Genomic DNA, 9,793 nt, shown 5'->3' on the forward strand with positions numbered 1-9,793 from the left:
AGGGAGGAAGGAAGGAAAGTAGGACAGAGGAAAGAAGGAAGGGTGAAGGTAGGGTGGAGGAAAGAAAGAGAGAAGGAGGGGGGGAGAAAGGAAGCAAGTAAGGAAGGAAGGAAGGAAGGAAGGAGGGAAGGAAAGAAGGAGGGAGGGAGGAAGGAAGGACAGAAGGAAAGGGGAGGAAGGAAGCAAAGAAGGACAGAGGAAAGAAGGAAGGGGGAAGGCAGGGGGGAGGAAAGAAAGAGAGAAGGAGGGAGGAAGGAAGCAAGTAAGGAAGGAAGGAAGGAAGGAGGGAGGAGGAAGGAAGGAAAGAAGGAGGGAGGAAAGAAGGAAGGAAAGACTCGAGGACGACAGGAGGGTTAAAGCTCTTTTACATTACTGTACATCTCATTCACACATTAATACTCTGATGACAGGAGCTTCCACACCTGCTCATCAGGAGTAAACTAACCATTCATACACATTCATACACCGTTGGCATAGCAACGGGAGCAGTTTGGGGTTAAGTATCTTACCCAAGGACTAGGGCTGGGCGATTATGGCAAAAATCAAAATCCCGATTAATTGAACTTTTAACCTGGATTACGATAATGAACGATTATCTCCTCCCTTGATGAACAATGATGTACTTTCAGAGTTTCTTTAGTGTGTATTTTCCACTGCTGCCTTCACACATGAGGATCTTTAGGGAGTGAAGATAATGATGTTTTAAGGTGTGACGCTGTGGTTAATGTCTAGTTTACTTGATCAGAACTATGTAAAGATCATGTTTGGGTTAAACCAGGCGGGGGAGTTCTGGTCCTCTGAAATGAGGCCAACCAGGAAGTAACTTAAAACTGCATTCTACCAAAAGGCCACCAGGGGGCGACGGTTTTGGTGTCAAAAGGACTTCCGTCTCTATACAAGTCAATGGAGAATTCCCAACTTCTCACTTGATTTCTAACCTCAGTAAACGTTTTCAAAATGTGTTTATGGTCTCAATCGCTAGTTTAAAGCCTTCTTCAATGCAGTATGATGTTCATTTGGGACATTTTGGCCTCCCTGATTTTATATGTGACGATAAAGCAGGGTATGCATTAGGGTGTGGCTACGTGGTGATTGACAGGTTGATTGGTTCACAGGTTCAGGAGGGCGCCTCATGCTCCTCCTGATGCCCATATAAGTAGAATCCTTGTTTTTATATTTCCCAGCATGCACCTGAAATTTTCAAGATGGCGCTGCTCAGATCCGATACTATTGGCCTCCGAGCAGCAGTCCACAAACCAATGGGTGACGTCACGGATGTAGCGTCCATTTCTTATATACAGTCTATGGGTTAAAATGATCACTGGAGACAAGTTTTCAAATTCATTAAAGATATGCAACCTTTACTGTCATGACAACAGTGAACACCACGATTAATTGACATGAGAAACATTAAGTCGATTAGAGTTTCTAAATGTCGGTTTAGATTATTTTTCGATTAATTGCCCAACCCTAGCAAAGACACATTAACGTGGACTGGAGGAGCCGGATCAAACCGGACGACTCGCTCTGCCTCCTGAGCCGCAGCCACAGAAAGTGAAAGCAGAAAGTTCACAAATTAAACTTCATAATAAAACCTTTTATACATCACACCAAGAAAATGGTATAAAAAAAGTATTTGCTTCTCCTTCCTCTTTGGGGCAACGACAACATGAAACATAGATTGGACCTCTACTTAACCCTCCTGTGGTCCTCCCGGGTCAAACTGACCCCATCTCTCTTTTGACTGTTCCATCCTTCCTTCCTCCCTCCCTCCTTACTCCTTTCCTTCCTTCCTTCCATCCTTCCTTCCTTCCTTCCTTCCTCCCTCCCTCCTTACTCTTTTCCTTCCTTCCTTATTCCTCTTCCTTCCTTCCTTCCTCCCTCCCTCCTTACTCCTTTCCTTCCTTCCTTACTCCTTTCCTTCCTTTCTTCCTTCCTTCCTTCTTTCCTCCTGTCCTCCCTCCCTCCCTCCTTACTCCTTTCCTTCCTTCCTTCCTTCCTTCCTTCCTTCCTTCCTTCCTTCCTTCCTCCTGTCCTCCCTCCCTCCTTACTCCTTTCCTTCCTTCCCTCCTTCTTTCCTTCTTTCCTCCCTTCTTCCAGTCCTTCCTTGACCTGAGGAAAACAGGAAGGTTAAATACTAAACGACCAAAATGCCAAAAGTTTGGGTTAAACAGATTGAACAAAGTGACGTCTACGACACGGTTGAGTAAACCTACAAAGGGTTAAAAAAGCTTTTTAGCAACTTGAATGTTGTGCATATTGTTACTATAATGATATATTGTTATGTTTGCAAAGATTACGTTTTAAAAATATCATAAGTGTTGCATTTTAGACCCTCAGTCCACATTTATCTGACCAGTAAATCACACAGCAGGTATTTTTCACTCGTTTCATCAAAATTTAAGGGGCCAACCGTCGAGTAACTGAACCCGTTTTATAGTCATGATGGTTATAATAAGAGCTGAAAGGGCGCCACCACTCAGCTAGTGGTCACTCGCGGTATTACACCTTTAAAAAAATCCCCCTGCAGCCCAAACAGCATTGTCTCCATTATAAAAGAGACGTCTGTTAAACTGCTGACAGGATCAATTATGACTCTTTATGTTCTGAACTGTTGATCCATGGAGGTTTTATATTTGTAAAAGAAGATTTAAAAACCTATGACGTCATCATAATGTAAAGTCTGTGGGCCGAGTAGAGGAACACTACTGAGCATGTGCAGCGGAGCCGAATAACTAGAAACTACTTTGGTGTTTGAGCCAGATGAGTAATTCTTAAAGGACTGTTTTAGGTCCTGAATCATCTTATAAAACATCTACAGCTGCAACAATAAGTTGATTAATTCATTAGTTGATCAGAAATGAGACAAAGTGTGAGGTTAAGCTTTCTGTCGTCCTCCCGGGTCAAACTGACCCCGTCTGTTTTGACTGTTCCTTCTTTCCTTCCTTCCTTCCTTCCTTCCTTCCTTCCTTCCTCCCTCTTTCTTTCTTTCCTCCCTTCCTTCTTTCCTTCCTCCATCCCCCTTTCTTCTTTCCTTCCTTCCTTCCTTCCTCCCTCCTTCTCTCTTTCTTTCCTCCCCCTACGTTCCTCCCTCCCTTTTTCCTCTGTCCTTCCTTCCTCCCTTCCTCTTTTCCTTTTTCCCTCCCTCCCTCCTTCCTTCTTTCCTCCCTCCCTCCTACCTACCTTCCTTCCTTCTTCCTCCCTCCCTCCTACCTACCTTCCTTCCTTCTTCCTCCCTCCTTTCCTTCCTTCTTATTCCCTCCCTCCCTCCCTCCCTTCCTTCTTTCCCTTCCTTCCTCCCTCCTTTCCTTCCTTCTTCCTCCCTTCCTTCCTTGACTTGAGGACAACAGGAGGGTTAAGAAATTGATTCTTATTGGACTGAATTGACTGATTTTGGTCCAGTTTCAGCTCTTATAATACATCTATGAGTCTAGTATTCTGGTTTCAGCCACTAGGAGGCGCTCTAAGGTTCTGTAAACCACCTCCACCTCGTGTTGAAGTAGAGCCTGAAACACAAAGTGAAGTTTCTCTCTTCTTCTCTCTTCCATCTCTCGGCTACTAGAGCTGAACTATCGTACTTTAACATGAAGAAACCTGAGTGAGAAGCTGCTGTCTGCTGTGATGGTTGCTGATAGAAACAGATCAGACTCTGATCACCAAACTAAAATTAAACCCTGTTTTCACTCAGTCGTTGTTCAGGTCAAAGTTCACAGCTGTTAAAACACCACGCATGTCTTTTGTTGTGAAATTTGACCCAAAATGCACCAAAATGAAACAATTTTAAATGTTATATTTTTGTTTAGATGCTACTAATGTTTGTTTATTGAGGCTGTTCTGGGTCAGATTTGAGCCGTATTTATTGATATGTGTTTTAGTGAAATGAATAGTTAATAGTTTTAATAAGATATTTTAACCCTTAAATACGATTTAGGGTCAAATTTAACCCATTTTTTTTACATTTGACAGCTGTATAATCAGCCTAAATGTTCTTTAACTCTGGGATTTGATGACTTAAAGTGATCTAAAGTGGCCCAAAATGCACAAAAATGAAAATATTTTAACCCTAACATAATGTCCAGTTTAATTTAACCCATTTTTTTCTTATTAGAGCTGTAAAAACATCCTAAATGTTCTTTTATTCTGAAATTTGATGATCTAAAGTGGCCCAAAATCCACAAAAATGAAAATATTTTAAAATTTTATATTTTGTATAGATGCTACAAATGTTCTGGGTCAGATTATCTCTGTATCTATTGACATGTGTTTTAGTGAAATGAATAGTTAATAGTTTTAATAAGATAGTAGTTATGAGGATTTCTAGACATAAAGAATGTTTTTAACCCTCCTGTTGTCCTCGAGTCAAGGTAGGATGTAAGGGAGGAAGAAGGAAGGAAAGAGGGAAGGAAGGAAGGAAAGAAGGAAGGAAGGAAAGAAGGAAAGGAAGGAAGGAAGAAAGAAGGAAGGAAAGGAAGGAGGAAGGAAAGAGGGAAGGAAGGAGGAAGGAAGGAATGAAAGGAAGTAGGGAAGGACAGAGGAAAGAAGGAAGGAAGGAAGGTAGGAGGGAGGGAGGGAGGAAGGAAAGAAGCACAGAGGAAAGGAGGAAGGTAGGGGGGAGGAAAGAAGGAAGGAAGGAAAGAAGGAAGGAAGGGAGGAGGGAAGGAAAGAAGGAGGGAGGGAGGAAGGAAGGACAGAAGGAAGGAAGAAAGGGGGATGGAGGAAGGAAAGAAGGAAGGGAGTAAGGACAGATGGAAGGAAGGAAGGGAGGAAGGAAGGAAGGAAGGAAGGAAGGAAAGAAAGGAAGGAAGGAAAGAAGGAGGCAGGGAGGAAGGAAGGACAGAAGGAAGGAAGGAAGGAACAGTCAAAACAGACGGGGTCAATTTGACCCGGGAGGACGACAGGAAGGTTAAATAATGATTTTAATTAAACTTTAACTCTGATTACTTCAAACACTGATTTCTCCTTTAACATCATAAATGAAACTCAGATAAAAACCACAAACACTCTCGAGACTCCAGACAGAATTTTTTTTATCATATTTTTTCATCAGTTACAATAATTAGCGTCACGATCATCGTTAAAGTCTCATAAATAGATCAGTTGATTCTTCATACAGTTAAAGTCGTATCACAGCGTAAATATATATATATACAGATTTAAACATTACAAACAAAACTCTGCAGCCCAGCACATAGACACGTCCCGCTCGGTCCGACTCTGAAGAGAGGAGAAGATCTGTTCTCAGTGCAGAGAGATTATTATAATATCTGCTTAACCCTCCTGTTGTCCTCAGGTCAAGGAAGGGAGGGAGGAAGGAAGGGAGGAAGGAGAGAATGAGTAAGGAAGTAAAGAGAGAAGGAGTAAGGAGGGAGGGTTGGAGGAAGGAAAGGAGTAAGGAGGAAGGAAGGAAGGAAGGAAAGGAGTAAGAAGGAAAAGAGGAAGGAAGTAAGGAGAGAAGTAAGGGAGGAAGGAAAGGAGTAAGGACGGAGGGAGGGAGGGAGGGAGGGAGAAAGGAAAAGAGTAAGGAGGAAGGAAAGGAGTCAGGAGGAAAAGAGGAAGGAAAAGAGGAAAGGAAGGTAGGAAGGGCGTAAGGAGGGAGGGAGGAAAGGAGGAAGGAGAGAAGTAAGGGAGGGAGGAAGGAAAGGAGTAAGGAGGAAAAGAGGAAGGAAGTAAGGAAAGAAGGGAGGAAGGAAAGGAGGAAGGAAGGAAGGAAGGAAGGAAAGAAAGGAGTAAGGAGGGAAGGAAGGAAAGAAAGAAGTATGCAAGGAGGAAGGAGCAAAGAAAGAGGGAAGGAGGGGAAGAACAAAGGAAATATTAAAGAAAGAAGAAGGAAGGAAGGAACAGTCAAAGGAGACGGGGTCAATTTGACCCAGGAGGACGACAGGAGGGTTAATGAATCTCAAGCTCACATATATATTTATTTATTATATCTATAAATTTTAATGCTGCACTGAGAACAAGTCGAGTTTGATTTTAAAGTTTTAACGACGATTAATTTTCCTGCAGCGTTTTAAACTAAAGCAAAGGAATAAAATGTACAGAATCCAGGAAGTAGTCAGAGCCCGGTCAGAAGAAGCTGCCTGTAGCGAGATGTCTAAATCTAACCCAGGACGTAGTCAGGGCCCAAAAAAACCAAAACAACACGAACAAAAACAAGACAAATGAGTCCAAAAAAACGAAGGCAAACCAGACAGGAAGTCGCGTCATTTCCTGTCGTGTCATTTCCTGTTTCAAAATAAAATAACCAAAATGAATCAGATATGTGTTTTTTTTTAGTTTCACTTCTTCTCGTTGCACCATTTGGAGTCCCGATTACATGAAAGCAAAATATTAAAAGTTACCAAAACAAAAACAAAACAGTGCAAAGATATTTAAAATAACAATAAACACATAAAGCAGAGACACGGTTAGTTCTTCTTCAGCTTGTTTTTTTGTATCACAGGTTAAACACCAGAGATGCCAAATGGTGCAGAAATCCCTAAAAGTCACAACGAAAGCTTGTTTACATTTCTAATATATTTATTTTTTATCAGTTGTTTATGTTCTTACACTTGAAACATTAATCCCAACAAGCAAAAACTGCACATTTGCTTCGTTAATGTTTTAAATAATCCAATTAAAGCTTTTTATTATTTGCGATATTGCATATTTTTTATAAGCTTTTCATGTTTTAATTTCAGCTGCATGTTTGTTGTTGTTGAGCCATTTTGCATCCCAGAGTGTTCGAGCGTTAATAAATAGAAGATAGAAGAAGAAAAAGATGCAAAAGCAGCCGCGTAAAGAAAGACACAGAAGGTTTAATTCAAACATGTAAGACAAAGAAAAACTGTGATAATCCAGGACGTAGACACGGCCCGACACAATCAGTTATCTGTTATCATGAGTACAGTAGGTTTTTACGATCCAGGACGTAGACACGGCCCGACAGATTCAATTCTAACAGAGTTGTTTGAGATGTCTCAGTTCTCTTCTGCAAAGGCTCATGGGTAACGTAGTTTTTTTTTTTTTAAAGACGTGATTTAAACGGAGATAAAAAGTAGAACTAATTGAAGCTGTTGATAAAGACGTTAACATGCTTCTAACTTTTAACTCGTGCTGCAGTTTCTTTGTTTTTTTTAAAGACGTAAAAATGAAACTGAAACTTTTAATGGAAACCTGATGTAGTCCAGGAAGTAGTCACATGCCGACGAGCAGAAAGGTTCACTTGTTTTTTGTTGTTCAGAGCTTTCAGCCACATCTCACGGCCTTTATAAACGGGCGTTTGCTCAGTTATCAGAGCTGAAATCTGCGTGTTTAAATAAGCTGATAACAACTAAACCGTCTCCATGACAACCGAGCAAACCGCTCCCCGATGAAGGCCGTGAACACGCGGTCGAAAGCTGAAGAAACAAACACAATGCGCCGCTGAGGTGAAGAATGAGAAGTTCAGTTACGATTACAGATAGAAGCAGAGAGAGAGACTCCAGGACATAGTCACAGCCCTCGGGTACCGACTGATGGATGAGATCATATTGCAGAGAGGCAGTCCAGGAAGTAGCCAGATCCCAGCACATAGAAACCGATGAGTCAGTTCATGTAGAAATAGCAGAGGAGATCCAGAACATAGACAGGACCCCTCACTGACAGACACATTACAACTGAAAGCAAAAATTTACAGTCCTGTTAAAACTGTGTGTCTGTGTCTGTCTGTGTCTGTGTGTGTGTGTGTGTGTGTGTGTGTGTGTGTGTGTGTGTGCCAGGTCGTAGACTGGACCCAACAGATAGAACTAAACTGAGTGGTGCAGTCTAATTACAGTACATTCAATAGCAACAGTATAATGAGCTGAGCCCCAACCCTTCCAAACGTTTCCATTCCCTCCATCCTGTAACTGGAGAAATGAAAGATGGAAAAAGTTCCAGTGTGTAGTCGGAGGCCCGCAGCAGGTCTGAGGTCAGGGATTTTTAAGGAATGGGGAAAGCAAGAGAAGTTGGTTCCAGGTGTTAGTCTGAGCCCAACCCCTCCCCACCATCTTCCAGTTGAGGTGAATGATAGTTGTTATGGAGGGGGGGGGGGGGGGGGGGGTGAGTTAGAGCCAGGTGATAGTCTCATCCTGACCCAGCGCCAGCAGGAGTGTTCTCTTTACTGAGACGGACTAATTCCTGGGACAAAACCTCCAAATCCTGCAGAGAGACAAAGAGAGAAGTGATGGAAGAATACTATAAATGGTAGTACTAGTACTTCATGGAGTAGTAGTAGTAGTACTTCATGGAGTAGTAGTAGTAGTACTTCATGGAGTAGTAGTAGTAGTACTTTATGGAGTAGTAGTAGTAGTAGTACTTTATGGAGTAGTAGTAGTAGTAGTAGTAGTAGTAGTACTTTATGGAGTAGTAGTAGTAGTAGTAGTAGTAGTAGTACTTTATGGAGTAGTAGTAGTAGTAGTAGTAGTAGTACTTTATGGAGTAGTAGTAGTAGTACTTTATGGAGTAGTAGTAGTAGTAGTAGTAGTAGTAGTAGTACTTTATGGAGTAGTAGTAGTAGTAGTGGTACTTTTTGTAGTAGTTTTAAATCCATGCTTACACAGAAGTATGACTGTGCATTGTGTGTGTATATTGTGTATATTGTGTGTATTGTGTGTGTATATTGTGTATATTGTGTGTATTGTGTATATTGTGTGTGTATATTGTGTATATTGTGTATATTGTGTGTGTATTGTGTATTGTGTGTATACTGTGTGTGTATATTGTGTGTATATTGTGTATATTGTGTATATTGTGTGTGTATTGTGTATTGTGTGTATACTGTGTGTGTATATTGTGTGTATATTGTGTATATTGTGTGTATTGTGTGTGTATATTGTGTATATTGTGTGTATTGTGTATATTGTGTGTATTGTGTGTGTGTATTGTGTATATTGTGTATATATGTGGTGTGTATATTGTGTATATTGTGTGTATTGTGTGTGTATTGTGTATATTGTGTATATATGTGTGTATATTGTGTATATTGTGTATATTGTGTATATTGTGTATATTGTGTACATTGTGTGTGTATATTGTGTATATTGTGTATATTGTGTGTATTGTGTATATATGTGTGTATATTGTGTATATTGTGTATATATGTGTGTATATTGTGTATATTGTGTATATTGTGTATATTGTGTGTGTATATTGTGTATATTGTGTACATTGTGTACATTGTGTGTGTATATTGTGTATATTGTGTATATTGTGTGTATTGTGTGTATTGTGTGTTGTGTATTGTGTGTATTGTGTGTATACTGTGTGTGTATATTGTGTGTATTGTGTATATTGTGTGTATTGTGTATTGTGTGTATATTGTGTATATTGTGTATATTGTGTGTGTATATTGTGTATATTGTGTACATTGTGTGTATTGTGTGCGTTTACCTTCTGCAGGTGCATGTTCTTGGTCAGCTGTTCCTCCAACATGTTCTGCAGCTTCTTGTTCATCTCTCTCAGGTTCTCGTCTCCCGGCTTCACCAGATCTCTGAGGACGGAGCCCAGACCTCCTCCTCCTCCTCCTCCTCTTCCTCCTTCACCCTGAGAGCCTCCGTGACCTCCGACCGCGCTGCCCGACACGTCTGAAGAAAGGAAAACAAAAAGCGTCCGATCAATAAAACAACACTTTTTTTGGTGATTTCCTCTGAGAGCAGATTAAAGTGTCGGCTCGTTCACTTTAACGCTGTCGAAAGAGCTTTTACAGCCTCTCGGAGACCTTTTAAAGAGTCTTCGGCCACCAGATAAACATTTAACACACATACACACACACACACACACACACACACACACACAC

At 41.0% G+C, this 9,793-nt stretch overlaps 1 long non-coding RNA gene across 1 annotated transcript; it reads right to left on the bottom strand.

Moving 5' to 3' along the window:
- Positions 1-5,010: 5,010 nt before the first annotated feature.
- Positions 5,011-9,577, bottom strand: LOC133977240 (uncharacterized). Its single transcript, XR_009924965.1, has 2 exons — positions 9,388-9,577; positions 5,011-8,157 (listed from the first exon to the last, which is right to left on the bottom strand). It is a non-coding gene; the product is annotated as an uncharacterized LOC133977240 (long non-coding RNA).
- Between the last annotated feature and the right edge of the window lie 216 nt (positions 9,578-9,793).

This window comes from Scomber scombrus, unplaced genomic scaffold (assembly GCF_963691925.1).
Source record: "Scomber scombrus unplaced genomic scaffold, fScoSco1.1 SCAFFOLD_114, whole genome shotgun sequence".
NCBI classification, from domain to species: domain Eukaryota; kingdom Metazoa; phylum Chordata; class Actinopteri; order Scombriformes; family Scombridae; genus Scomber; species Scomber scombrus.